General features: G+C 36.3%; 1 pseudogene; it reads right to left on the bottom strand.

Moving 5' to 3' along the window:
* Window positions 1-3,914: 3,914 nt before the first annotated feature.
* On the bottom strand, window positions 3,915-4,264 carry LOC136121106 (small ribosomal subunit protein uS3-like; annotated as a pseudogene).
* Between the last annotated feature and the right edge of the window lie 23,615 nt (window positions 4,265-27,879).

Raw genomic sequence — 27,879 nt, 5'->3', positions numbered from 1 at the left:
GAAGGCGAAAACCCATATGATCATCTCAATAGATGCAGAAAAAGCTTTAGACAGAAGTCAACACCCATTTTTGATTAAAAAAACCCTATAGAAAGTAGGCATAGAGGGAACTTACCTCAACATAATAAAGGCCATATACGACAACACACACAGCCAACATCGTTCTCAATGGTGAAACACTGAAACCATTTCCACTAAGATCAGGAACAAGAGAAGGTTGCCCACTCTCACCACTATTATTCAACATAGTTTTGGAAGTTTTAGCCACAGCAATCAGAGAAGAAAAAGAAATAAAAGGAATCCAAATCAGAAAAGAAGTAAAGCTCTCACTGTTTGCAGATGACATGATACTACACATAGAGTACCCTAAAGATGCTACCAGAAAGCTACTAGAGCTAATCCATGAATTTGGTAAAGTAACAGGATACAAAATTAACGCACAGAAATCTCTTGCATTCCTATAAACTAATGATGAAAAATCTGAAAGCGAAATTAAGGAAACACTCCACACAATGCTAACTTTTGTTGGCATTGCAACAAAAGGAATAAAATACCTAGGAATACCTAGGAATAAACTGATCTAAGGAGACAAAATACCTGTATGCAGAAAACTATAAGACACTGATGAAAGATACTAAAAATGATACAAACAGATGGAGAGACATACCATGTTCTTGGATTGGAAGAATCAACATTGTGAAAACGACTCTACTACCCAAAGCAATCTACAGATTCAATGCAATCCCTATCAAACTACCACTGGCATTTTTCACAGAACTAGAACAAAAAAATTCACGATTTCTACTGAAACACAAAGACCCCGAATAGCCAAAGCAATCTTGAGAAAGGAAAACGGAGCTGGGGCAATCAGGCTTCCTGACTTCAGACTATACTACAAAGCTACAGTAATCAAGACAGTGTGGTACTGGCGCAAAACAGAAATATAGATCAATGGAACAGGATAGAGAGCCAAGAGATAAACCCACACACATATGGTCACCTTATCTTTGATAAAGGAGGCAAGAATATACAATGGAGAGAAGACAGCCTCTGCATTAAGTGGTGCTGGGAAAACTGGACAGCTACATGTAAAAGAATGAAATTAGAACACTCCCTAACACCATACACAAAAATAAACTCAAAATGGATTAGAAACCTAAATGTAAGGCCAGACACCATAAAACTCTTAGAGGAAAACTTAGGCAGAACACTCTACAACATAAATCACAGCAAGATCCTTTTTCACCCACCACCTAGAGATGGAAATAAAAAGAAAACTAAACAAATGGGACCTAATGAAACTTCAAAGCTTTTGCACAGCAAAGGAAACCATAAACAAGACAAAAAGACAACTCTTAGAATGGGAGAAAATATTTGCAAATGAAGGAACTGACAAAGGATTAATCTCCAAAATTTACAAGCAGCTCATGCAGCTCAATATTAGAAAAACAAACAAGCCAATCCAAAAATGGGCAGAAGACCTACATAGACATTTCTCCAAAGAAGATATACAGATTGCCAACAAACACATGAAAGGATGCTCAACATCACTAATCATTAGAGAAATGCAAATCAAAACTACAATGAGGTATCATCTCACAGTGGTCAGAATGGCCATCATCAAAAAATCTACAAACAATAAATGCTGGAGAGGGTGTGGAGAAAAGGGAACCCTCTTGTACTGTTGGTGGGAATGTAAATTGATACAGCCACTATGGAGAACAGTATGGAGGTTCCTTAAAAAACTAAAGTAGAACTACCATAAGACCCAGCAATCCCAGTACTGGGCATATACCTGGAGAAAACCATAATTCAAAGAGTCATGTACCACAGTGTTCATTGCAGCTCTATTTACAATAGCCAGGACATGGAAGCAGACTAAGTGTCCATCAACAGATGAATGGATAAAGAAGATGTGGCACATATATACAATGGAATATTACTCAGCCATAAAAAGAAACAAAATTGAGTTATTTGTAGTGAGGTGGATGGACCTAGAGTCTGTCATACAGAATGATGTAAGTCAGAAGGAGAAAAACAAATACCGTATGTTAACACATATATATGGAATCTAAAAAAAAAAAAAGGTTCTGAAGAACCTAGGGGCAGGACAGGAATAAGACGCGGACGTAGAGAATGGACTTGAGGACATGGAGTGGGGGAAGGGTAAGCTGGGACGAAGTGAGAGAGTGGCATGGACACATATACACTAGCAAATGTAAAACAGATAGCTAGTGGGAAGCAGCTGCATAGCACAGGGAGATCAGCTCGGTGCTTTGCGTCCACCTAGCGGGATGGGATAGGGAGGGTGGGAGGGACATGCAAGAGGGAGGAGATATGGGGATATATATATACGTATGGCTGATTCACTTTGTTATAAAGCAGAAACTAACACACCATTGTAAAGCAATTATACCCCAATAAAGATGTTAAAAAAAAAAAAAACAACACCTTAGAATTATCTAGTCTTTTCTACCAAGAATAGATATTCACACTGATTTATGTCATTTCCCTTCCCACAGTCATGTCTCCCATTTATAATTGCTCAATATGCCAGGTTCACAACGTTTCCCCATTTGGGTGCCCTATTTGAATTTGTGTATAAATACTCACTCCTCCAAATGTTCTATATGAATACACAAAATATCCGTTTCAGCACCGAGTGCATAAATTCAGGGCTGGAGGCGTGTGGCATACTGCAGAATGGCACTAATTCAGGAGTCAGCCTGTAGAGGTCTGGATAGGGCTTAGCTGTATGCTTGCCATGGAACATTGGGGACCTCAGTTTTTACTCTCTGAACCTGATTCCTGATCACCAAATTGGAGAATGCTAGCCTTCTCCTATTCCTCTCATGGATAACTGGAAGAACCATATGAAATCATGGATGATATTTTTTAAAACTGTTCATTGACCTTCACTTTGAGAATAAAGGAAAGAACTATAATCAAAGCCAGATGCTTAAAGAAATTACAAGGTAACTTGGAGACATGTGAAATGGACTACAGTTCCAATATTTCCATCAACTTGCTCAAATTTCTTCTCTAGGATGCAGGAACTCTATCAGTAAAATGAGAGACTGAGTGATGTTTTATGTGTCCTTCAATTTAGTTTCTGAGTGATTGAGTCTCTGCAGCATTATTAAAAGTACTGTCATTGTAGCTGGAATTTAAGTACCGTCACATGAGTACCTGAATTAAGCCTTTGGCTGCCTTCAGAGCCAGGATTCAACCCCTGTAGTGTGGAACATGGGATTACAATCTAGAGCAGTAAAATTTGGTATACATAATAACTAAAAGCAATGTGGGACCATAAATTGGGTCCTAGAACAACAAAAATATAGTTAGTGAAAAAAAATTGGTGATATATGAATAAAGTCCATAATTGGTTATTAATAATGTTCCAATGGTAATTTTTTGGTTTGATAGGTATACTATATTATTAGGTAAAATGTTAACATTAAAAGAAGCTGGATGAAGTATACATGGAAACTTTCTGTACTCTCTTTGCAGCTCTTCTGTAAGTCTAAATTTAGTTCAAAAGAAAAAGAAAAAACACTATATTTCACAGGAATCACCTCAGGTGCATGTTGAAAATGAAAATGTCTCCAATTTCAGAGACATGAAAATTATAGTCCTGGAGCAGCTCCCAGGAATCTGCATTCTAACTGGCACACAAGGAGATTCTGATGCACATTTCTCAGGGATCATACTTGGAGAAACTCTGATCTGAAAGAAACACCGGTCCAGAGTAAAATAAGTGATTATTAGAGATTAGTAAATGGAGAATACAACCTGTGGCTATAAAAAGGCTCTTGTGTGAGATCTTGATTTTTTTTCTCTTCTTTAACAGATTTTACTAAAGATCTTTAGAGAGCAACCTGCAGACTCCAGATCCAACTGCCAAGGAGACCCTGTTATGCTGTGTGTACTGTCTGGGGCATAGCTGGCAGCTCCGGCTTCCCACTGTTCTGTTCTGAGACAGAGGTGGTGGGCAGTATCTCATCTCTGGGTTCCATAATGCTCACATGGTCAGGCAGGGGCTTCTTCAGGCCAATCCTACCACTTGGGTCCCAGGGCAACATGATCTTCACTTTGATGTCCAGTGAACACTGAGTGTCACATAGCACATACTAGTATCAACATAGTAGTTAACAGGGTCCCCAGTGGGGATCCTCAGGCCATCCACAACCTTCATGGATTTAGCCATCTATTCACAGATATTCCCAGACAGTGTGACCTCACAGGCTTTGGCCCCACTCTCCATGATGAACCAAGCATACCATAGCAGGCCCTCCACACAGCAAGTCCTCCTAGGAGTTTATAATGCAGAGACTTTGCCTGGACAGTGGCATGCAGACCTCCTGTGGCTGCCATTTTAGGATACCTCCACCAACTGATGTATCGATATAAGTTTAGGCAAGTTATTAAACTTCTGGTCCTCAGATTCCTCATTTATAAAGGAAGAAGTTGTGTCTATTGAATTCTAATGGTTATCCCTGCATAGTACCTAAAAGGAAAAGTCCAGAATGGTAAATAGTTGTCTCTAAAACCTTCTGTTGGCAGCCACAGATCTCTCCTGGCACCTCTGAAGAATCCTTCTTCTTATAGCACTGAACAGGGCAAAGTCTTTTGCAGCACTGTTCCCATGCATGCAAGTGTCTGGCCCTGCAGTGAGTTAAATACAGTTACAAAGGAGGTACAACCGTGTTGAAAAAACACAGTCACTGTGACAAGGTCAGCAGCGGGGGACATTAGGTTTTGAATTTGCTTTATTGAATCGAGAAGCAGACGCTGTAGTTCCGACAGCATGCCCTTTTGCTTTGTGAAATAGAAATCCTCATTTCCATCTGTGAAGACACTGGGGAAAGTAAATGAGGTCTCTGGCCCCAGGCCTTTCATTAGAGAACAGTTTTGTACCAGATGAGGCCACAGACTCAGAACTACCATGTCTCTACAGAGACCCTGCCCAGGAGATGAAGAAAGATGGATTTAAGTCAGCTCAGAGCAACTGAATTTAGAAGTGGTGCTGACTAGAGTCTTGGGATTGCCCCTGGCTTTTTTTTTTTTTTTTTAACATCTTTATTGGGGTATAATTGCTTTACAATGGTGTGTTAGTTTCTGCTTTATAACAAAGTGAATCAGTTATACATAAACACATGTTCCCATATCTCTTCCCTGTTGCGTCTCCCTCCCTCTCACCCTCCCTATCCCACCCCTCCAGGCGGTCACAAAGCACCGAGCTGATATCCCTGTGCTATGCGGCTGCTTGATGGACTGCCATCTCTGCTATGTATGTGTGCACACACACATAGCATCAGTATAAACTTCCCAAATCAGAGGGGAATAAGGTATATATCCAAACAAAAATTCCCATTGGGCAGGGAATATGCCAACCTCATTCCAGTTATGTTGACCTGACTCAACAGTTTAGGTAGATGAATGTTTTTAATGGTATCTATGAATCAACTCTAAGCTTTGTTTCCCCATAAAGAGAGGATATCAGAAGAATGTATGATACTAACATTTTCTGAGTGCAAAAAATGTTACTTGTTATTATAGAATATGATTGTACAGCATACTTAACTTCATTTACCCTTGGTTTCCTCATTTCTGAAAAGAGATAATAACACCTACAAATTTTTATTTGAATCTTAAAAATTCTATGGGTTTTCATTTATTTTAAATTATCTACATATATATGGAAAAGGAAAGTGAGCTTAAACATCTAAATTTCTCACTTTAGACATTAAGCGTAGTTAAGGGCAAGAGCTGACATTTGAATCCAGATCCAACGACTCGAAAGCCCACACGTCTATTAGGATGACTGCAGGCAAAAATCTGTTAACTCCAGTCTTTTCATGAAAGCTAAAATGAATTTATGTCTCTAAAGCATAAAAAGAAGAGAAAATTGGGTATGGAGGATGGTATCTCTCTTTCATATCTGGTTTGTCAGTGTGATAGTTTGTGAGTAAGTATGGTTTCCTAAGAAAGAAATGTATTTGCTAAGTAGAAACAGTTCCCAGGACATCTGGAAACAAGAGCTATCCCAAGGTGAAGTATAATGAACTGAAAGGATTTCTATTTATTCCACATATGCTGGTCTTCTGGATTAAGAATTAGAGATGACAAAGCGGGAAGAATTAAGCAGAGTGAATAAACTGCAGGACAGTGGTATAGCTGAATCAGGAGTCTTGGTTTTCCTTCAGGTTTGTTCTGTTTTACTTTGTGTTGATGTCAGGGAAAGAGCATGTTTTTTTGTTTTGCCAGGACCACTGCTTATTACTGTGCAAGTTTTGTGTCTCCTAACTCTAGAGGGCACATTCCTAATCCCTATATATATGTTGAGGTATTACGGTAATTTTCAGGCAGGTGACAATAAAATAACTTGAGAAAGTCTACATTGAAAATATTTCCTCAAGTTCCTTTATTGTCATCTGCCCTCAAATTACTATATTACCATACTATTATTTGTGATGATACACTTTTAAATGTAGACACTTCTTGATTTCAAGCTATATTACAAAGCTATAGTAGTCAAAACAATATGGTCCAGGCATAGAAACACACACATAGATCATTGGATCAGAATAGAGAGTGCAGACATAAATCCATGCATACACGGTCAATTAACTTTTGACAATGGTGCCAAGAACGCACAGTAGGCAAAGGATAGTTTCTTCAATAAATGCTGTTGGGAAAATAGGCAAAGAAATAAAACTGGACACCTTATACCACTTACAAAATTTAACTCAAAATGGATCAAAGACTCAAATGTAAGACCTGAAACCATAAAACTTCTAGAAGAAAACAGAATAAAAGGTTCCTTGGCAATGATTTCTTGGATAAGACACCAGTAGCATAGGCCACAATTAAAATAAACAAAAGAGACTATATCAAACTAAAAAGCTTCAGCACAGCAAAGTAAACAATAAATCAAAAAGGCAACCTAGAGAATGGAAGAAGATACTCACAAACCATATATCTAAAAGGGTTTAATATCCAAAATATATAAAGAACTCATACAACTCAATACCAAAAACAAACAACTGAAAAATGGGCAAAGGACCCAAACAGACATTTTTCCAAAGACATTCAAATGGCCAATAGGTATATGAAAAGGTGCTCAACATCACTAATCAGCAGGGAAATGCACCTCAAAAGCGTAAGTTATCACCTCACACCTGTTAAGATGACCACCAAATAGACAAGACATACCAAATATTGGTGAAGATGTGGAGAAAAGGAGACCTTATACACTGCTGGTAGTAAGGTAAATTGGTACAGCCATTATAGAAAACAGTATGGCTGTTCCTCAAAAAATTAAAAATAGAACTACCATATGATCCATAAATCTTACTCCTGGGTATATATATGAAGAAAGTGAAATCAGTATCTTAAAGAGATATCTGCACATCCATGTTCATCGCAGCATTATTCATAATAGCTTAGATACAAAAAACAACCTAAATGTCCTCTGAAAGATGAATAAAGAAGATAAGAGATGTATATATACAGACAGTACCCAACTTACGATGGTTCAACTTAGATTTTGCAACTTTACAATGTGTGTGAAAGCAATATGCATTCACTGGAAAAAGTACTTCAGACTCTGCATTTGAACTTTTCCTGGGCTAGCGCTGTAGGATACTCTCTTGTGATACTGGGCAGTGGCAGCAGTCAGCGACAGGATCACAAGGGTAAACATTCAATATATTTACAACAATGCAGTATCCTCATAATGGTTCTGTTTTCCACTTTCAGTACAGTATTCAAGGAACTACATGTGATATGCAACACTTTATTATAGAATAGGTTCTGTGTTACATGACTTTGCCCCACTGTAGGCTAGTGTAAGTGTTCTGAGCACGGTTAGCTTAGGCTAGGCTAAGCTGTGATGTTTGATAGGTTAGTTGTATCAAACGCGTTTCAACTTATGACACGTTCAATTGATGATGGGTTTATCAGAATGTAAACCAATCATAAGTGAAGGAAGACCTGTATATATGTGTATATAACATATAATTCTATATATATGGTATATATAATATCCTATAGCTTATCTTACATCTTATGTTATCTTATATATCTTATATATCCTATATATTTTATATCTTATATATGCAATGGAATATTATTCAGCCAAAAAAAAGCAAACTCTGTCATTTGCAACATGGATGGGTCTAGCACACATTATGCTAAGTGAAATAAACCAAACAGAGAAAGATAACTATCTTATGACATCACTTACATGTGGAATCTTAAAACAAAAAAAGAAAAGAAAAAAAAGCCAATTTCATAGAAACAGAGAATACAATGGTTGCCAGGGACTGTGCAAGAGGAAGAAATGTGGTGATGTAGGTCAAAGGGTACAAACTTTCAGTTATAAGAATAAGTTCTGAGGATCTAATGTACAGCATAGTGAATACAGTTAATAATATGGTATTTTATACTTGAAAGTTGATGAGAGTAGATTTGAAGCATTCTTCACACACACACACACAAAGAGTTAACTATATGAGGTGACGGATGTATTAATTATCTTGATCTTGGTAATCATTCTACAATGTATATGTATATCAAATCATCACATTGTATACTTTAAATATATACAAGTATATCTGTAAATTATTCTTCACTAAAGTTGGAAAAATATTCACCATCAGATGATATGGGGTTATGCTTTGCCTTAGAATCACAAAGAAAGGAAAAGAATCATCTGAAGCTTGTCTTAAGTCACAGCATAAAATCCAGTGTCTTTGTAGGCAAGATACCAAAACAGGAAAAAATCCAGTGATCCACAGGGAAATGATGAAGTGCTCAACAATTGTGGCACAGGCCGTTCTTGCTTCCCCACCCCCATCATCTTCCATCTCACTTGAGTTCCACACACACTTAGAAAGTGTATTTATATAAAATGAAAACCTGAACACATTGATGCTTTGCCTAAGACCCTTCACTGGATACCTACTGACTTTTCCAAACTCATCTCTCATTTGAGCACCACACCGGCTTAGAAACACTCACTCCTGGCCTTTAAAGCTTCAGAAAATCCAAATCTATGGGTAATTCTTTACACATACCTCTGTACCTCTGTTCATGTTATTTCCTCCTGATAAAATATACTTTAACCCCACCTTTTTCTCTCTGATAATTCTTCACCTAACTTTACTTTTACTTCGGAACTTATCTCAGACATCACCTTTTCCAGGAAGACTTCTGCAAGCATCATTTTTGGCAGACTAGGTTAGAGGACTCATATCCTGTACTCTCATAGTACCCAGGCAAACTAGAGTCCAAGTTCAGTGTGCCACTTGCTTTAGTAAATAAAGTTTTACTGAAAGACAGCCATGCCCATTCATATACATTTTGTCTATACATATTGTCCATGTGTTTCTGCACTACAACAGCAGAGTTGAGTGGTTGTGACACAGACCATACGGCCTGAAAAGCCTAAAATATTTACTATGTGATGCTTTGCAGAAAAAGTCTGTCAGCCTCTATCATGGAGGAAAGTAACTATTTCACTCACTTTTACATCCGATCACATCATCAAGAGCTTTTCATAGTGTAGGAGTTTGATATTTGTTAAATAAATGTTGTCAAATTAATAAAGTTAATTCTGAAATTGCTCAGGCTATTCCATTAATTACTGATCTACCAATAAAAACTGAGTCAAATGACTTGAGTCAAATCATGAGGTTGAAACATTTAATGTAACTCTAATGACAGAAGGGCTAAAATGTAGACATTTTAGCAGATTCTCCTTAGGAAATCAATTTTGAACATTATTTTTAATGACATTAAGCACCTTCTAACCATTAGTTAGGTAGGTTTGCTCTCTCTTTCTCTCCCTCTCTTCCTCCCTCTCTATTAGAACAAGATTTTACTTAGGTGCAGGTCTTTTACTTGATTTTTCTAGCAAAGAGATGAATGTATAATAGCTATTTCATTTTATTCATAACTGTATTCAAAACATCTGGACTTCCCCTAGATTGTCTTAATTGGAATGATCCAGAGGGAAAGTTAATTGATTTTATGTAATCACGGATCCAACAAATAGTTTCTGTGTAACAATGGGTGAGGTACACATCATTCTCCTAAGCCCTGCAGGTCATACAACTCTGGGTGAGATACTGTGTATCCTACTATCATAAAGACTCTCAACCAGTGACGAAACTGATTCATACATAAAAGGCCATGATGTTTAAAAAATATACCTCAGCAAAAATGTGCCCCAGCAAACAAAAAGATCATATGGCTGATGGGAGGCTCTGGTTCTGAGTAAGAAAGTCATCACACACTATCTTTCCCACCAACTGTGGCTAGAAAATCTGGGCAAAATGCATGCAGCAGCTATTTTTTTAACAGCTTTATTCAGGTATCATTGATATACAAAAATGCTGCACATATTTAAGTCCATAATTAAATGAGTTTGAATATAAGCACACACCCATGAAACCATCTCCATAATTAAAGTAACAGACACATCCATTACATCATAAAGTTTGTATCTCACCTCCTTTTTTGGGAGCACTTCACATGAGATCTACCCTTTTAACAAATTTTAAGTGGACAACACAGTATTGTTAAATATAGGTGCTCTGTTGTACAGCAGGTCTCAAGAACTTATTCATCTTGCATAACTGAAACTTTATGCCAACTGAACATCTCTCCCTTTCCCCTGCTCCCCAACCCTTGGTGAGCACTGCTCTATTCTCTGTTTCATGCAGCAGTTACTGAAGTCTCTAACAAGTAAATAGTAGAAGACGACCAGGATTTCAAGTACCACCCAACTGAAAGTAAAACTGCCACATTCCTTTTCCTCCTGCATTATCCCCATACCTAAAATCAACACAGCTTAAAACTAGGAAGTGGGAACTAATTGGACAAAGAGAGATCTGAGGGAAGACTACTAAGAACGACTTAAGGCGTGGGAAAGGAGAGTAGAAAGCTACTGGTTTTTTCTCCTTTTTTTCCATTCTCTGTTCTCTTGTGCCCTGGCCCCCAAACAATCTCATTGCAGCAGGGCAATAACAGGAGCCACAGGATCCAAAACTCTGAGGGAAGGCAATCGTCTCTGGTTAAGGGAGCTGCAGTAGTAACACTGGGTGACTTTTTTTCCCCTCTATTCTCCCACTGCCTGGCCTTGGACTTTGATGCTTTTGTGTGAAATACATGGCAGAGTAGGATAACTAGAGTTTCAGCTTTCTGGCCAGGTGACTGAGAAGGAAACCCTTGGAAAACAGGAAATATGGGGGAGATTACAGATAGAAAGAAGCTCAGAAAAAGACCTCTTATGGTTGTTTATGAACTCCTGGGCTCAGCACAGGATGAACATGTATGAATCTGACCCTAAACAGCATACAAAGACTTTGAGAACTAAATTATAGTGGGATAGACCACTGTTCAAATCCCCCAGTAGGGGGTACACATGAAGGACAGATCCAAGTAGCACTGCAGAGGCTTTGACCACACAACTGATGCTGAGACTACTGTCCATATAAAGCTGCTCAGGACTTGTGGCCTAAACCCAAGTAGACTGAACATCTGCTAAAACAAAAATGCTGAAATTCTCTGTAGGACTTAAACAAGAAGTAGACTCAGAAAATAAAATTCAAAAAGTCTAGGATACAATCCAAAAATACATGGCATTTAAAGAATCAGGAAAACCTCACTTCCCATGGAAAAAGACAATTAAGCGACACCTATCCCAGATGACATGGAAATTGAAATTGTCAGACAAATTTTAAAATAACTCCAAGTAATTGTGAACACTGCTGAAATGACTGGAAAGTTTAAAAGTATCAGAAAAAGAAGATGTAAAGAAGAACTAAATGGAACTGTTAACTAGAACTGAAAAATAGAATAACTAAGGTATCATTAAACCCACTAAATGGGCAGACAGCAGAATGGAGATGACAGAAGAAACAGTTTGAAAATGTAAAGATAGCTCAATAGAAATTATCCAATGTGAAATATAGAGAAAAATGACTGGAAAAAAGTTAAGAGAGCCTCAGTTACTAGTGGAACAATTCCAAAAAGCCTAATATTCATGTCAACAAAAGAACAGTATAAGATGAAAAAAGGTACAGCATAGTAAAAATATTTGAAGAAATAATGACTGAAAAATTCCTGAATTTGAGGAAAAACACACACCTACAAGTTCAATAATCTCAGAAAACCCAGAAAAGGATAAACATGAAGAAATCCAAGCCAGGACAAATCACGATCAAACTACTGGAAACTAAACACAAAGAAAAATATGGAAAGCAAACTGAGTAAAATTATGCATTACTTATAGATGAACAAAAATTCAAATGGCTGCACGGTTCTCATTAGAAACCATGGAGCCAAGAAGAAAGCAGAACAGTATATTTCAAGTGCTAAAAGAAAACAACTGCAAAACCTGGATTCTATCTTCAGAAAAAAAAATCCTCCATGAACAAAAATAAAGACATTCTCAGATGAAAGAAAATTAAGAAAAACTGTTGCTCTAAAATAATTGCTAAAGCAAGATCTTCAGACAGAAGGGGAATTATACAAGAAAGAAACGTGGAATATCAGGAATGAACAGAAAGCAACAGAAGTGGAAAATTAAGATAAATATATATTACTCTTCCATTGGCTTTTTATGTGTCTTCAGCCACTTTATTTTTTATGAAAGTATAGTTGATGTGCAATGTTATTAGTTTCAGGTATACAACATAGCTATTTGACAATCAAATACATTGTGAAATGATCACATTAAGTCTAGTAGCCATCTGTCAGCATACACAAAAGTATCATTGACTATATTCCTTATGCTATGACTATATTACAGCCCTGTGACTCATTTATTTTAAAATTCAAAGTCTGCACCTTTTAATTCTCTTCACCTATTTTGCCAACCCTACTTTGCCCCTCTGGCAACCACTAGTTTGCTCTGTGAATCTATGAGTCTGTTTCTGTTCTGTTTGGTTTGCTTTGTTTTGTTTTCCAGATTCCATTATAAGTGAAATCATATTTGTCTTTCTCTGTCTGATTTATTTCACTTAGCATAATACCCTCTAGTGTCAGCAATTCTATTTCCAGGTATTTCCCCAAAGAAAACAAAACCATTAATTCAGAAAGATATATTCACCCTTATGTTCACTGCAGCATTATTTACAGCAGTCAATATGTAAGCAGCACAAGCCTTTTAGATAGCCTCATCCACCAGAGAGCAGAAAGCATAAGCAAGAAGAACTACAATCCTGCAGCCTGTAGAACAAAAACCACATTCACAGAAAGATAGACAAGATGATAAGGCAGAGGGCTATGTACCAGATGAAGGAACAAGATAAAACACCAGAAAAACAATTAAATGAAGTGGAGATAGGCAACTTTCCAGAAAAAGAATTCAGAATAATGATAATGAAGATTATCAAGGACCTCGGAAAAAGAATGGAGGAAAAGATCGAGAAGATGCAAGAAATGTTTAACAAAGATCTAGAAGAATTAAAGAACAAACAGGCAGAGATGAACAACACAATAACTGAAATGAAAAATACACTAGAAAGAATCAATAGCAGAATAACTGAGGCAGAGGAATGGATAAGTGACATGGAAGACAGAATGGTGAATTCACTGCTGCGGAAGAGAATAATGAAAAAAGAATGAAAAGAAATGAAGACAGCCTAAGAGACCTCTGGGACAACATTAAACGCAACAACATTTGCATTACAGGGGTCCCAGAAGGACAAGAGAGGGAGGAAGGACCCGAGAAAATATTTGAAGAGATTATAGTCAAAAACTTCCCCAACATGGGAAAGGAAATAGCCACACAAGTCCAGGAAGTGCAGAGAGTCCCATACAGGAAAAACCTTCAAAATAAATAATACAGATGCAAAAATCCTCAACAAAATACTAGCAAACAGAATCTAACAACACTTTAAAAGGATCATACACCATGATCAAGTGGGATTTATCCTAGGGATGCAAGGATTCTTCAATATATGCAAATTAATCAATGTGATACAACATATTAACGAACTGAAGAAGAAAAACCATATGATCATCGCAATAGATGGAAAAAAAGCTTTTGACAAAACTCAACACCCATTCATGATAAAAACTCTTCAGAAAGTGGGCATAGAGGGAACCTACCTCAACATAATAAAGGCCATATACAACAAACCCACAGCAAACATCATTCTCAATGGTGAAACACTGAAAGCATTTCCTCTAAGATCAGGTACAAGACAAGGATGTCGTCTCTCACCAGTATTATTCAACATAGTTTTGGAAGTCCTAGCCATGGCAATCAGAGAAGAAAAAGAAATAAAAGGAATACAAATTGGAAAAGAAGAAGTAAAGCTCTCACTGTTTGCAGATGACATGCTACTATACATACAGAATCCTAAAGATGCTACCACAAAGCTACTGGAGCTAATCAATGAATCTGGTAAAGTTGCAGGATACAAAACTAATGCACAGAAATATCTTGCATTCCTATACAGTAATGATGAAAAATCTGAAAGAGAAATTAAGGAAACACCCCCATTTACCATTGCAACAAAAACTATAAAATACGTAGGAACAAACCTACCTAGGGAGACAAAAGACCTGTATGCAGAATATAAGACACTGTTGAAAAAATTAAAGATGAAACCAACAGATGGAGACATATTCCATGTCCTTGGATTGGAAGAATCAATATCGTGAAAAAGACTCCACTACCCAAAGCAATCTACAGATTCAATGCAATCTGTATCAAATTACCAATGGCATTTTTTACAGAACTAGAACAGAAAATCTTAAAATTTGTATGGAGACACAAAAGACCCCCAAATAACTAAAGCAGTCTTGAGGGAAAAAAACGGAGCTGGAGGAATCAGGCTTCCTGACTTCAGACTATACTACAAAGCTACAGTAATCAAGATAATATGGTACTGTTGCAAAAACAGAAATATAGATCAATGGAACATGATAGAAAGCCCGGAGATAAACCCACCCACCTATGGCCAACTAATCTATGACAAAGGAGGCAAGGATATACAATGGAAAAAGACAGTCTCTTCAATAAGTGGTGCTGGGAAAACTGGACAGCTACATGTAAAAGAATGAAATTAGAACACTCCCTAACACCATACACAAATATAAACTCAATATTGATTAGAGACCTAAATGTAAGACTAGACATTATAAAACTCTTTGAGGAAAACATAGGAAGAACACTCTTTGACATAAATCACAGCAAGATCTTTTTTGATCCACCTCCTAGAGTAATGGAAATAAAAATAAGCAAATGGGACCTAATGAAACTTAAAAGCTTTTGCAAAGTAAAGGAAACAACAAACAAGACAAAAAGACAACCCTCAGAATGGGAAAAATATTTGCAAACGAATCAATGGACAAAGGATTAATCTCCAAAATATATAAACAGCTCATGCAGCTCAGTATTAAAAAAAACAAACAACATAATCCAAAAATGAGCAGAAGACCTAAATAGACATTTCTCCAAAGAGGACATACAGATGGCCAAGAAGCACATGAAAAATTGCTCAACATCACTAATTATTACAGAAATGCAAATCAAAACTACAATGAGGTACCACCTCACACCAGTTAGAATGGGCATGATCAGAAAATCTACAAACAACAAATGCTGGAGAGGGTGTGGAGAAAAGGGAACCCTCTTGCACTGTTGGTGGGAATGTAAATTGATACAGCCACTATGGAGAACAGTATGGAGGTTCCTTAAAAAACTAAATATAGAATTACCATATGACCCAGCAAGCCCACTACTGGGCATATGCCCAGAGAAAACCATAATTCAAAAAGACACATGCACCCCAATGTTCATTGGATCACTATTTACAATAGCCAGGTCATGGAAGCAACCTAAATGCCCATCGACAGACAAATGGATAAAGAATATGTGGTATATATATGCAATGGAATATTACTCAGCCGTAAAAAGGAATGAAACCGGATCGTTTGTAGAGACGTGGATGAATCTAGAGACTGTCACACAGAGTGAAGTAAGTCAGAAAGAGAAAAACAAATATCGTATATTAATGCATATATATGGAAACTAGAAAAATGGTACAGATGAACCAGTTTGCAGGACAGAAAGAGACACAGATGTAGGCAACAGATATATGGACACCAAGGGGGGAAAGTAGGGGGGGTGATGAATTGGGAGATTGGGATTGACATGTATACACTGATGTGTATAAAATGGATGACTAATAAGAACCTGCTGTATAAAAATATAAATAAAATTCAAAAAAAATGTAAACTAACAAAAAACAAACAAAAGAAGATATGGAAGCAATATAAATGTCTATCGACAGAAGAATGGACAAAGAGGTGAGATATTTATGTATAGTTCAGGTATAAAAAACAATGAAATCTTGCCATTTGCAACAATATGGATGGTCCTAGAGGGTACTGACTTTTAAATAATATGTTGTACTGCTGAACATTAAAATTACAGTCTAATGAGGTTTTCAATGAATGTATAGGTAATATGAAAGAAAACTGCAAAATAATGGGGGTAGGAAAAATAAACCTACATGGTTTGAACTTTTTATTTGAAGTGGTAAAATATTGATTCTGCAGGAATCACTTGTAATCCCAAGAGAATTCACTACCAAAATTATAAGATGAGGTAAAGTTTAAAAACACAGTAGATAAAGTAGAGTATTTTTAAAAAATATTCAAATAACACCAGAGAAAACAGGGACTAGAGAACACAAAGAAACCAAAAACAGAGAAAACAGAAAACAATAAAATAATAGTCCTAAATCCAAACATGTCAGTAATTACACTAAATTTAAATGGCCCAACCAAACAAATTGAAAATCTAAGATTTTCATAATGTATGCAAGTGAACCAACTATATCTCTGAGAAACTTCTAATGTAATAATACAGGTAGGTTAAAAACCAAATGATTGAAAAGAAATATATCATATACATATTAACCAAAATAAGCATTAGTAGCTATATTAATGTAAGAGAAATTAGACATTGGAGCAAAGAAATTTAACAAGGAAAAGAAAAGAGCAACAATGATAACAGGATCAAAACATCCATAAAGACTAAAAATAACAATCTTAATTGCATGAACACCTAATACTAGAGCTTAAAAAAATGAAGAAAAAGTGACAGATAGACATACAAATCCACAATTATAGGTGGAGACTTCTACACTCCTTTCTCAGTAATAGACAAAACTAAGAGACAATAAATCATTAAGATGTAGAATAATTGGACTATATCATCAAGCAATTGGATCTGACAATTTTAGAACACTTGACCCAACAACAGAATACACATTCTTTCCAAGTGCACATAGAATACTCACCAAGATAGACCATATCTCTGTTTAGAAAACAAAACTTAGGAATTTTTAAAGTTAAATCATTCAAAGCAATTTCTATGCCCATAATGAAAGTAAACTAGAACTAAATTACGGAAGGACAGTAATAAAATCTCCAAACACTTGAAAATTAAACAACATATTTCTAAATAATCCACAGGTCAAACAGAAAATCTCCAACAAAATTAGAAAATATTGTGAACTAAACAAAAATGAGAATACAACATTGCAAAAGCTGTGGAATTCAGCTAAATTACTGCTAGCAGCTAAATGCTTATATTAGAAAAAGAAAATGATCTCAAGTAAGTAATCCAAACTTTCATCTTAAGAAACTAGAAAAATAACAGCAAGCATAAGGAAGGAAATAACAAGTAAGATAAGTCAATAAAATATAAAGCATATGTAACAGAGAAAATCAATGACACCAAAAGCTAGTGCTTTGGAAAGATCTTCAAAATGGATAAACCTCTGAAAAAACTGAAGACAAAAAAAGAGAGAGAGACAGATGGAGAGACAGACAAACTACCATAGCAGGAATGAAAGAGGGGGATTCCTGTACAGATTCTGCAGACATTAAAATAAGGACATATTACAAGGAACTCCATGCACATAAGTTTAACAACTTGAAAAAAATTGACAACTTGCTAAAAAGCTGCAAAGTGAAAAAGAGATGAAATAGATAACATGAATAGTTCTATAATTATTAAAGTAATTGTATTCATAGTTAAAAATCTTTAGGAAAAAAAATTCCCAAGGCCAAATGGTTTCTCTGGTGAATTCTACCAAGTATTAAAAGAACAAATAACATTGATTCTACCAAATATTTCTAGAAAACTGAAGATAAGGAAACAATTCTCTATTCGTTGTATAAAATTGAGTTACCCTAATATCAAAGATAAACAATGACATTGATCACCTTCCACCATGAACTCCACAATACTTAAGATCTATACTATTCAAAATTTGGAAATCGTATTTTCCGCCTATTTTATTTGTATTAACTAACTTATTAATAAATAAAATTAAAAACAGATGACAGCCCAAGAAATGAAACCTAAAAGCCAATTTCCCTCATAAACATAAAAATCTTTTACCAAATATTAGCAAATATAATCCGACAATATATATAAAGAATGATACAACACAACGAAGTGGGACTTATCACAGGAATGCACTGTTGGTTCACTATCTGAAAATCAATTTAATCCAGTATATTAAGAGTCTAACAAATAAAAGTTACAGGGTAATATAAATTGACACAGAAAAAGCGTTTCAACAAAACAACAACCATTCATGATAATGCTCTCAGCAAGGTAGGGATGGTTGGGAACTTCCTCAACCTAAAGAAGGTATATTTTTTAAAAGACTACAGTTTCCAGTCTTAAATTTAAGTTTAAAATCCATTTTGAGTTTATTTTTGTATATGGTGTTAAAGACCTAAATATAAGACTGGAAAGCATAAAACTCCTAGAGGAAAACATAGGCAGAACACTCTGACATAAATCGTAGCAAGATTTTTTTGAATCTGCCTCCTAAAGCAAGGAAATAAAAGAAAAAATAAACAAATGGGACCTAATTAAACTTAAAAGCTTTTGCATAGTAAAGGAAACCATTGACAAAATGAAAAGACAATCTACTGAATGGGAGAAATATCTGCAAATGTTATGACCGATAAGGGGTTAATATCCAACATACCCAAATAGCTCATAGAACTCAACATCAAAAAAACAACAACCAAATCAAAAAATGGGCAGAAGAACTGAACAGACATTTTTCCAAAGAATTGCAAATGGCCAACAGGCACATGAAAAGATGCTCAACATTGCTAATCATCAGGGAAAAGCAAACCAAAACCCCAATGAGAAAATCTCATGCCTGTCAGAATGGCTATTATCAAAAAGAACACAGATAATAAATGTTGGCTAGGATGTGCAGAAAAGGGAACCCTCATAAACTGTTGGTGCGAATGTAAACTGGTGCAGCCACTGTGGAAAACGGTATGGAGGTTTTTCAAAAAAACTAGAAAGGGAACTACCATATGACCCAGCAATTCCAATCCTGGGTATAAATTGGAAAAAAAACAGAAACACTAATTCCAAAAGATGCATGCACACCAATGTTCAAAGCAGCTTTATTTACAATAGTCAAGACAGGGAAGCAACCTAAGTGTCTATCAGCTGAAGAATGGATAAAGAAGATGTGGTATGTACATAGAATGGAATACTACTCAGCCATAAAAAGGAATGAAATTTTGCCATTTGCTGCAACATTGATGGACTTGGAGGGTATTATGTTAAGTGAAAGAAGACAGAGAAAGACAAATATTATATGATATCATTATATACGGAATCTAAAAAATAAAACAGACCAGTGAATATAACAAAAATGAAGCAGACTCACAGATACAGAGAACAAGCTAGTAGTTACCCATGGGGAGAGGGAAGGGGGGAGGGGCAATAGAGGAGATTAAGAGGTACAAATTATTATGCATAAAATAAGCTACAAAAATATACTGTACAACATGAGGAATATAGTCCACATATTGTAATAACTATAAATAGAGTATAACCTTTAAAAATTGTGAATCACTATATTTTACACCTATAACTTATATAATATTGTACATCAACTATACTTCAATTAAAAATAAAAGACTGTAGCTAACATCATACTTAAAAGTGAAAGACAGAATGTTTTCCCCCCTAGGACTGTGAATATGGCACGGCTATGTACTCTCACCACTCCTATTCAACATCATACTGGAAATTCTTGCCAGTGAAGTAAACTTAAAATAAGAAATATAAGTGATAGAGATTGAAAAGGAAAATGACGGTAGAAAATCCCAACAAGCCACAAAGACTTCTTAAGAAAGAGTTATTGATTTTAGTTAGGTCATAGAATACAAAGTTAACACACAAAAATCAACTGTATTTCTATATATTCACAGTGAACAGAAAACTTTTAAAACAGAATTTTTTTAAAATGTCTAAGAGTTCAAAAATAATGAAATACTTAAATATAAATCTAACAAAACATGCATAGTATCTGTATACGGAACAGTACAAAATGTTGATGACATAAATAAAAAAAGACTTAGATAAATGACAAGAGATAGGATACTCATGGATTGGGAGACTGATCCTATAAAAATGTTAATCCTCTCCGAACTGATCTATAGATTTAACACAATTCCAAACAAAATCCCAGCGATTTTTTGTAGATATAGACAGATTTATTCTAAAATTTATGTGGAAAGGTATAGTAACAAGACTAGCCAAAAGAAACCTGAATCAGAAAAATGAAGTTGAGAAACAGCACTGCTAGATGTCAAGCTTACTATAGAGCTACAGTAATCAAGCCAGTGTGGTACTGGTAAAAGTACAGACCAGCGGAGCAGAAGAGAGTCCTGAAATATACCAGCACAAACATGGCTAAATGATTCTTGACAAAGGTATGAAGGCAAATCAAAAGAGGAAGGTAGTCCTTTGAACAAATGGTGTTGGAACAACTAGGCAGCCAACTAACAATAACAGCAAAAATAATTACCTCAACTTCAAGTTTACACCTTATACAGAAATTATACAAAAATTAACCCAAAATGGACTATTGCTATAGGTATATGTTACAAAACTATATATATTTTAGAAGAAAACATAGATTTTATAAATTAATTCAATTAATTTAAATAGCATTTTTGAGATGCAATGAGATACAAGATACAAATTTATGACATAATCTACATAACATAAAATACACCCAAGGTATACAGTTCAATGGTTCTTAATACATTCACCGAGTTGTGAGAATATCACCATAAATTAATTTTAGGACATTTTCATCACCCTAAAAAGAAATTTTGTACCTACCACAGACCCCATCCTTCTCCAACTTCAGTCCTAGGCATTCACTAATGTACTTTCTTAGACAAAAAATTCTTACATGACTCTAAAAGCATAATCCATAAGAGAAAATATAGACAAATTGGACTTCATCAAAATTAAAAACTACCATTCTGCATAAGACACTATGAGAAAAATGAAAAGATTAAGAGAAAATAGTTGCAAATTACATCTGTAACAAAGAACTTTAATACAGGATATACAGAGAACCCCCAAACTCAACAGTAAGAAAACAACACAGTTTTTAAAATGGGCAAAAGACTTGAATAGATACTTCACCAAAAAGGATGTATGGATCGAAAATATCTACATAAAAAGATCATTAGTCATGAGAGAAATGCAAATTAAAACTACAATAGATACCACTTCCTAACTATTAGAATGGATAAAATAAAAAATACTGACGGGCTTCCCTGGTGGCGCAGTGGTTGAGAGTCCGCCTGCCGATGCAGGGGACACGGGTTCATGCCCCGGTCCGGGAAGATCCCACATGCCGCGGAGCGGCTGGGCCCGTGAGCCATGGCCGCTGAGTCTGCGCGTCTGGAGCCTGTGCTCCGCAATGGGAGAGGCCACAACAGTGAGAGGCCCGCGTACCGCAAAAAAAAAAAAAAAAAAATACTGACAACACCACGTACTGGTGAGGATGCGTAACAACTGCAACTCCAATATCACCGGTGTGATGCAAAATGATACAGCTACTCTGGAAATCAAGTTTGCAGTTTCTTATTAAGTTAAGCATATACTTACTATCTGCCCCAGACATCCAAGTTCTGAGTACTTACCCTAGAGAAATGAAAACTAACATTCACAGGGACTTCCCTGGTGGTCCAGTGGTAAATAATCCATCTTCTAATGTAGGAAACGCGGGTTCGATCCCTGGCTAGGGAACTAGGACCCCACGCGCAGTGGGGCAACTAAGCCCGCGCACCACAGTCCTGAGCTCGCACGCCTCAACTAGAGAGCCTGCGTGCTACAAACTACAGAGCCCACACACCCTGGAGCCTGAGCGCCACAACTAGAAAAGAGAAAAAACCTGCATGCCACAACGAGAGAGAAGCCTGTGCCCCGCAACAAAGGATCCCGCATGCCTCAACGAAGATCCCGCATGCCACAACTAAGACCCGATGCAGCCAATAAATAAATAAATAAATAATCTTTAAAATTAAATTTAAAAAAAGAACACTAACATTCACACAAGAACCTGTATACAAATGTTTATAGCAGCTTTGTTCATAATCATGTAAGAACAGAAGCAACCTCATATCCTTCAATAACTGAATGGATAAGTTGTGGTTTATCCATAAAAAGGACAACTAGTCAACCAAAAATAAAACAAAACAAAATGCCAATATAAAGCAAACAACAAAACTGTTGATATACTGAAAAACTTGGAAAAATCTCAAAAGGCATTATGCTGAGGGCAAGAGGCCAGTCTCAAAAATGTACATTCTGTATAATTCCATTTGTACTATGGCATTCTCCTAAAGACAAACTATAGTGACAGAGAACAGATCAATGGTTGCCAGGGATTAGGGGTGTAGGAAGGGTACAAATACAAAGGGGTAATATGAGGGAGTTTTATGGGGCAATAGAATTGTTCTATATCCTGACTTTGGCAGCAGTTATATGAACATATAGATTCACAGAACTATACACATACAAAAAGTCAATTTTACGGTAAGTTAAAGATGAAAATAAAACACAAAGATAGAAAATAAAGTTAAGCAAATATAGAAACCTACCACTAGCTTTTCCCACTTATCTGTGTACCTCCACCTCGCCAAAATATCAAAAACAAAAACAAAACCCACACATTATTCCCTCCACAATGCCAGACTTATATTTGTTCATTTAATGAATACCTATGTAGCACTTACTATGTGAAGATGAAGCAGTTAGGGGAAAGGTTAGAAAGAAAAATTCTATGGAAAAAGTGACATATTACTGAATACTGAGAAATATAATTTTAGTGATAAGAGATGGAGGGAATAACTTAAACGTCTCCCTGTTTGAAGGCAGAAAACAACCTGCCTCATTTGAGGAAGTTCCAGTTTGTTTGGAACCTTGGATAGAGATAATTTGGAGATGGGGCAAAAATTCACATTGGGGACTGATCATGAAAACCTTGAATCCCAGGCAAAGGAGTTTGTCCTTAGTTTATATCCTACGTACCTAACAATAAAGATCATCTCATATCCTAACCCTTGGCCTTACCAACTGGATCTTATTTAAAGGAGAATTTGTATCACTAAAGCCAACACTAAGAGTTAAAAGATGGATTCCAGCACTTACTTCATCACTGATTTACCATATGAATAACACTGGCAAATTAACTTCAGCATCTGCTTCTTCTATGCATAACATAAAAGGAATTATGCCAGCCTTTCCTATTTTGTGAAGCTTAATGACAAATGAACCTCATGATAATGTGAAACGAACTTTTTAAGAATAGTGTACAGCATTTTCTCTAAGTGCGGTCCTTGGGTAAGCTTAGGTCCTTGTCCTAAGCAACATTAGGACAACCTGGGAACTTATTAGAAATGCAAGTTCTTACACTGCTCCCCCCTCAGACTTGCTCAATCAGAAATGCTGGGGAGGATAGCCAGCAATACTCATTTAACAAGGCTTCTTGTTTATTCTGGGGCATGCTCAAGCTTGAGAACCACTGATATAAAACATTATACAAATATACTCAAGTGCTATAAAACTCAAACTACGCATGCCTCAGTACACTCTGAACATCACAATCTCATGAAGGGACGGTGTCTTATTTGAAGCCAGAAAATCAGATATTTTTCATTGGCATTTTGCTTTTCACAACTCATGAAGCTATCAAAGGCTGATTTTCCTAGAGGAATAATTACTTTCAGAAATATTCAACACTCTGTATCAGAAAGTCCAGGAATGATTTCTTTGAGGGAAAGGAAATAGATAAGGAATTTTTCTTCACTGATTTGTATTTTGATAAAGCAATTCTGCTTGAGAGAATTGATGTCAGCTCACCGACCTGCAGTCACAATAAATCTGTGTCAATTTACTCAATGAATCATCTCTCTAATGTCAACATTTTCCCCCACACCCAAGTGCTCTTAAGCATTATAAATCCCTGCTGCAAAAAGGATAAACAATGAAGACATTACTAGTCGGAGGACAGAGCATAAATGACAAGGAGATAGTAAGGACACTTTTCTCTCTCAGTTAGTACAAAATAATAAACAAAAATATATTTCCGTGTAATATATTTCAATGAGATATCATCAGAATAAATAATTGAAATAAATTGCCTAGTGCCTCACTCAACTGAACAATTAGGAAACAGTGAAATTTTAATGTCTTTTCATCTGTATCCTCTCTTTCACTGATTCAGATCCTATTTTCCTGTGGTGTGCTTGGTCCAAGTTATCACCGTCATCATCACCATGAATATCAATTCTGTCCCTGAATCTGAGATGTCCCTGTAGGCCAGTACTGTCAGGATTAGTTGTACAAGATATTTAAAATTAGAAAGCACTGGTCTTTGAACTCAGCTTCTATGAGGGTATAAGAAAAACAACAGGTAGAGAGTCTATTGACCAAGGTCCAAATTTATCCACGGGCTGACTATGTACCTCTAATTATATCCCTGAGCTTCAGCTTTCTGTCTATGTAATAAAAACGGTGCTAACAACTGTTTTAGAAAGAGCTCCCATAATTTCTTTTCTATAACTTTTGCTTTCTTTTAATGCCCCCTCACTATTTTCCACAAAACATTCAATTCCCCATTCTGCCCACATTAACCCTGTCTCCAGAAGAAATCAATCTGATACACACTTACTGCTATTTAAGCCAAAGGTCACAAGTCCAAATGCTTGCAGGTTAATAAAGTTATCATAATGCTTGCTGGGTATATAAAAACGTGTACTAAGCAGTTCATCCTGTAACCAGAGCAAAACACTATCTAGTTACGTTGCCTTTGAAAACTTGTATAAGGATATATGTAACAAAATGCTCTGGCAAAACACCTGCACTTGTAAAACTTTGAAGCGACCAGTTGAAATTCCTTGGTTTCATCCTTGGGTACTTCATACTCTAGCCCCTTTCAAATTAAGCCCCTCTCTTCTCTCTTACAATTGAAATAGAAGATTATTAGTTAGGTAAAATGATGTGTGGCCATGACTCATTACTAATTATTTAAACATGATTTTCTTGTCAAAGACCCTCTCAAATGCCATCTTCTACATCTAGTCTTTTTTTTTTTTTTTTTCCTACAATATATGATCTCTTTGGTTTACTTTTCTATTATACTTTCTGTACCTCTGGGTAAAGGGTTTAGCTTATTCCACCTCGTAGTGAAGGTGTATTAGGTAATAGGGCACTTGTTACACCTTATATCATTTTATATTCTGACATCAGGAATTGTGCATTTTTGCACTTTAGCTGCAACATAATTTAGTACTGTTCCTGGAATATTTCTAAATCTGTCCCAAATAAGAGACTGCTAAAATTGTACTTTCATTCATTGAATTAAAATAAACATGCAGAGCTCCCTTGGTGGCGCGGTGGTTGAGAGCCCGCCTGCCGATGCAGGGGACACGGGTTCGTGCCCCGGTCCGGGAGGATTCGCACATGCCGTGGAGCGACTGGGGCCGTGAGCCATGGCTGCTGGACCTGCACATCCGGAGCCTGTGCTCCGTAACAGGAGAGGCCATAGCAGTGAGGGGCCCGCATACCGCAATAAATAAATAAATAAATAGACAAACAAAAATAAATAAACATGTATGTGTGACTATCTATTCTTGCCCTAGCATAAGCACTAACCATAGTCACCTCCACTGCAATAGACTCCTACTCACACATGTCTGTGAAGTAAACATCCTTGTGCCCTACAGATTCTAGTATTCTTTATCCTTTGAATTTTACTATGAAAAGGGCAGACACTGGATAGTAAAAAAGGCTGCCTAGGCTGGGAGACTAAAGAGGAAGTAAAGCACAAAACGTTTCCAACACCATAGCACACTGATTCATTTCTAAAATATTTTTCCTTTCTTAAAACCTTATTTACTAGAAGTTGTTGTCAGGCTATGATTAAATACACTGATCACTAACTCCTCCCTGTTAATAAGACTAGCAGTCAGTCCTCGTAGAGGAAGTCTGCCCCCATTGTGAAGGCCTAAATGTTCCAGATGGCTTTGTACAGGTTCTTGGGTTTTGTCCAGTGCCATGGACAGCTCCACTTATTCATCCACAATAGCTTGTGTACAAGTCCTCTCCAGAAGTGTTATTATGCATCCTTTGTCTAGCAGTTGTCACAATCCTAAGTATATAATTCTCTCTTCCACTAAGAGATACACTGGCATTGTAAGACGCAGCATCCAACTTTTCATGTGCATTAGACTTCTCTCGGAGTCAGCACCAAGGTTTACAGCAAGTTCTTTGATGAAGCACATAAATTGATTACAAAAAAATAATTTCTGCCAAATCTCGAGAGAACCTTACACCTGCCATCTTTTTTTTTTGTCTAGTGACTGAGAGTTTTTATGAGTCATTATTACTGTTTTTTTTTTTTTTCTTTAGGTATCATCACCATTATTAGGGTGTCACTGCAGAGGAAAAGAAAAGAAAGAATAAAACAAAAATCTTAAAACTATCATTGGTGAGGCATAAGATTTTAGATGAGGAAAAACTGTTAGACTTTTATTGAAAATAAGTGTTCTGCTGATGACTGATTTATTTCAATAGGGGGAAAAGTAATCCCAGAAACCACAGTTACAGATAGAACGTTGGCATCCCATTGTCAGATCCCAAAGGCTTAGCACTCCAGTCACTCCCAAGAAACTCAGACTCAGTAAGGGCAATGAGACTCTATCCCCCTCTAGTGTCTCTAGTTTTAGGAGGGAATCCTTGTCCCTTTTGGCCTCTACAAATCAATTTTTTCAACTATCTTTGCAAAAGAATCCATTTGCATTGTACTCCTCATTCAAAGTGTTAATAAAGAATCTTGATAAATACTCAAATATCTTCCTATAATCCAATCTAAAGTTGCTCACAGTTAAAATAATATTAAAGATTTCCTTCAGTAACCAATCAACTGCCATATTTGCATACAATCGAGTTAAGATGAATTAGAAGATCTGTTAGTCATTCAAAAATTGTGTGCATCAGTTAATATCACATGATGTGTAACTATAAATAACGCCCCTTATCTAGTCAACTTGTTCATAAATGTGATTAAAAGATAGTATATTTTATCCCTGATGCTATTACTAGTGCAATATATGACAATGAATAAATGATGCCTTCTCCCTGCAAATATCTCCTCTTTAAGATGACAGTTTAAACAGGATGAGCTCAAGAATTCTAGAACTCTGTGAAATAGCACAGTTCCTTGTCAAATAATTTTAAGCCTCTAATCCTCAGTTTCCTCACTTATGAAGATAATAAAATATATTGTCTCTACCTCACAAATCAAAGGCAGATTATTAACAAAATTTTAGAATTATTTCAGCTAGACAACCCTGTTATATTTTCTTTTGGCAGAGTTACGTGTCATCAAGAGCCAATACTTCACGTGTTTGTCAACAATCTGTATATCTTCTTTGGAGAAATGTCTATTTAGGTCTTCTACCCATTTTTGGATTGGGTTGTTTGTTTTTCTG

Source organism: Phocoena phocoena, chromosome 3 (assembly GCF_963924675.1).
Source record: "Phocoena phocoena chromosome 3, mPhoPho1.1, whole genome shotgun sequence".
Lineage (NCBI taxonomy): Eukaryota > Metazoa > Chordata > Mammalia > Artiodactyla > Phocoenidae > Phocoena > Phocoena phocoena.
This window is presented reverse-complemented; position numbering and strand designations above follow the sequence as displayed.